Here is a 3,951-nt window from a genome sequence, read left to right on the forward strand (position 1 = left end):
TTCTGCTGATTATCAAAATGAAACGTTACATTATCCCCTGAAATAAAATCATAATACACATCTCCATGAAAATGGTAAAAAAAACATGAAAATATGAATGGAGTCAGGAGTGTTCCGCGATGCTGCAAAGTTGTGTCTCGTAAATGAGGTTCACCTGAATACGGAGGTGACACGGAATGTCTGCCTTCGAATCGGTGCACTTGAATCACTGGACAATGATAATTACCGTCTGATATTGTCAAGCGTGTTCACCATTCTAAATTTAACTCAAAGATTATCTCAGAGCGTTGCAGACTGGTATTTCATACTGATTTCTGGTAAATGGTCATAAAATCGATTTCACTGCAATCGTTTACACACTCGGAGGGATGATAAGCAGTGACTGCACTCTACAAAACCAGAATATGCCCATGTTTAACTTAAAGTTACAGTATGACAAATGATAGAGGGCGAAGTGATTAAAAAGGGAATAAAATAGATGCAGAGGAAATGCGAAAAGAATAAACAATGTGATGGAAAATAATTTTATTCTATAATTATAAATCTTTCCCTTTGCAAATAAAAAAAAAAACTAGATAAACGAGATGAATAAAGAAATGAACTACTAATGAAGATACTTATGTTTTAGAAAGACAAATGGTAAATGCCTATGTGAAATTATGAAGGAACATTTTTTCAATGGTGATATTCACAAATGACATTAGAGTTTATTACTGTGGTTTCTATAGTTTTTATGTATATTTGGGCACACTGAAGGTTACACTTTGTTCAAATATTTACTTTCAATAACTTGAAAATATTAAGTCATTGGTATGTATGTATGTATATATATATATATATATATATATATATATATATATATATATATATATATATATATATATATATATATATATATATATATATATATATATATATATATATATATATATAACTTTTACAAAGACAATAAAAGATAAATACAGCCACTGGAAGACGAAGAAAACATTCTTAAAGATTCAGAAAAATTTATTTATAAACTAATATGAAATTACTTATAATTTTTGACATGATATCAGATCTAGCATTGCAAGCCTGCGTGATTATATAGTGTTATACGGTGAATAATAAAAAAAGGTAAGCGTAATGACCTTCTATTTCAAGATGTAAATGAATAATCAGTTACATCATGCCGCAGAGGAATTATTGTGATACTTATAGGTATAGATATTTATGGGAAACACACAGACACATACACACATAGGCTCCTCCTTGCAAGGGTGGTGGAACTAAAGTACCTAAATATAAAGTAAGAGTAGAAGTCTAAAGTACAAATTAAATCCTAAATAAAAGCATCCAAAGTGATTAGAAGAAGTACAAAAATTCTGGATATTTCAAATCCCTAATCAATACATGTCATGCAAGAACAAGAAGCACAAATATCTTGAATACTGTAACAGATAGAGAACAGAGAGAGCCAAAACTATCAGTCTTAATCTGGAACAACTCGAGTCATAATATGGCACTGAATTTGTTTGTACCTGTGTACTCCTGTTCTACCACACAGGCAAACAAAAGCATACAGATCTTTTAGATGTCTTTTAGTAACCGTGTGACTGTTTCTCTTCTGAAAGGTTACAGCCTTTCGGGTTTTTTGGAAAGTTTGTGGGTGAGATGGCTACCCCCACGCCCTTCTTTTTGGGTGTAAGCAGATACCGGCTCCCAAATATAACTGGAAGGATTGACTGATTACCACACTTCATAAAAATGCTTCTGTTAGCTGATTTGGGACAGGTTCCGGTACAGGCAAGACCTTGATAAAGACGTCCTTATTCAATGCTTTTTTTCTCCTGAGTCTCGAGGTCGATCACAACGCTGTTTTCTATCTGGATCGATTTGTCTGAAAGAAAATCATAACAGCAATAATAATTATTATAATAATTACAATAATAATAATAACAATAATTCTTGTACGAGAATACTGGCACAGAAAAAGAAATTTAGGAACCAAACGTTATTTAACTGACACCAACAACAGCCTTATATAAATGCAAACTACAGTATCTTCAATATAAAAATTAGATAATTCCGAGCCAGTATTTCAGTAAAATCCTCTTTGACCAAACTTACCATTAGAAAGGGACTTCGTCTCGGCGTCGGCAGCGCTTCCAACCCTGTCTGCCGCGAGAATCTCTTCCAGGTTTCCGGATGGCGCATGCGCAGACTTGGCCGGGGGTGAGTGATCCTATTGAACAAACCGCAAATGATAATAATAATAAAATTCCTTTTCCTGTTGTGTCCAAAGTAACATACATCGATAGTTTAAGTAAGAAAATGTAATAACCACCGCTGTTTGCTTTTACGTCGTATCTGGGTTGAATGCGGCTTATGTACAAACAATTGTATTTAAATGATTATCATTGACGGCAATACATTAACAATAATAATACTGATAACAGTGATAATCAATGTACCCACCACAAAACCAGAGATGTTCCTTTTGGGGCCATTCTTCGTCCAGAGCTCCTTACACAGTTCCCATATGACCTGACATAAAAGGCACAAAGGGAAGAAGACGATGAAGGCGGAAAACAGGACATAAACCACCACCACGGCGCTTCCTTCCGACATCCTGAAACACACAAGGGTATCACGATCAGATATTATTATTAGTATATTTAGTAGTAGTGTTAAAGAGGTAATTATATATATATATATATATATATATATATATATATATATATATATATATATATATATATACATATATATCTTCTTCTTCTTTTAACGTGCTTTTTCCCATTTTTTTGTATGGGGTAAGCACGATGCCTTCTTTGAAGGACTTTGATTTGCATATATATATATATATATATATATATATATATATATATATATATATATATATATATATATATATATATATATATATATATATATACATATACACACACGTGTGTGTTTTGTACAACACCCGGAAAGGAAGGAGAATGGATGATCGATTTCATCTTCCTTGTCTATTCAGAAAATATTAATGCTGTATAACATCTCTAAAACTAATTACAGAAGTTTGGAGTGTTGAACGTGACAGAAACACGTTAAAACAGATCAAACCTAATGCTGGAATGTGGAATTTGTCCCATCAAAAGGAACCACAGGCACAAGTCATTTTTAACTGTCCCTAGAATCGGTCACTCCTTTGGCACATGGACACCTAAAGAATAGCCGACGTGAGCCAGTCTCTCAATGTACAGACCACAGAGTAGCACTAACAAATATAATTGGTATGAATGCCCAACATAACATCGTCCAAAAATGTCAAGTTTTGAAACAAATCAGTTAAAGAAATTTTGTTAGAATCTCCATCTGTTTCAATTATGCAAGTTACAAAAACCAGAAAACACTGTAATTCTGTAAGTAAAATCTATAATTAAGTTTTAATAAAAACAAATTCTTTAGGCCGTGTCGGTGAGAGCTGAACGAATTACCTTAGCAGTCTGATGAAAGTATATAATAATAATAATAATAATAATAATAATAATAATAATAATAATAATAATGACTCTTATCAAAATCGAAAAAGGCGATTCAATCCTCAATGATTATTCACGTATAAGAACTGTGAACGCAGTCGGAAAGCGAAGTGATACTGAATTTGAGCTACATTAGGCTTGCATATACTGTATGTATAGTAGCGTTAATCAATTGACTTGAAAAGACTAAACCTTAGGCCCTATCTAGCCAAGGTTTGGAGTCAACAAGTAAGGTACGGGTCAACGAAGAAAGGGTAGGGAGTAGGAGTTCTTAAGGACACAAAAATTTAAACCTGTAGAGAAAATGAAAATCAAAAAAAAACTACTGACCTGGAACACAAACTCTTAACACAGGATCGACGATGAGTTTTCTCTTGTGGTTCACAAAGCGAACAGCCACAGTTTTCTCAGAATTCCACTGTTTTCTTTTTTCTAGCACAGG

At 33.2% G+C, this 3,951-nt stretch overlaps 1 long non-coding RNA gene across 1 annotated transcript in view; it reads right to left on the reverse strand.

Moving 5' to 3' along the window:
• Positions 1–1,077: 1,077 nt before the first annotated feature.
• The window catches only part of LOC136841618 (uncharacterized), a 3,064-nt gene continuing 190 nt past the window's right edge, over positions 1,078–3,951 (reverse strand). Inside the window, exons 1-4 of the long non-coding RNA XR_010854042.1 lie at positions 3,840–3,951; positions 2,458–2,611; positions 2,110–2,224; positions 1,078–1,879 (exon numbers count right to left, since the gene is read on the reverse strand). The exon at positions 3,840–3,951 is cut by the window's right edge and continues 190 nt beyond it. This is a non-coding gene — a long non-coding RNA (uncharacterized lncRNA). The remainder of the gene's footprint in view (positions 1,880–2,109; positions 2,225–2,457; positions 2,612–3,839) is intronic.

The sequence above is a fragment of the Macrobrachium rosenbergii genome, chromosome 9 (assembly GCF_040412425.1).
Source record: "Macrobrachium rosenbergii isolate ZJJX-2024 chromosome 9, ASM4041242v1, whole genome shotgun sequence".
In the NCBI taxonomy this organism is placed as follows: domain Eukaryota; kingdom Metazoa; phylum Arthropoda; class Malacostraca; order Decapoda; family Palaemonidae; genus Macrobrachium; species Macrobrachium rosenbergii.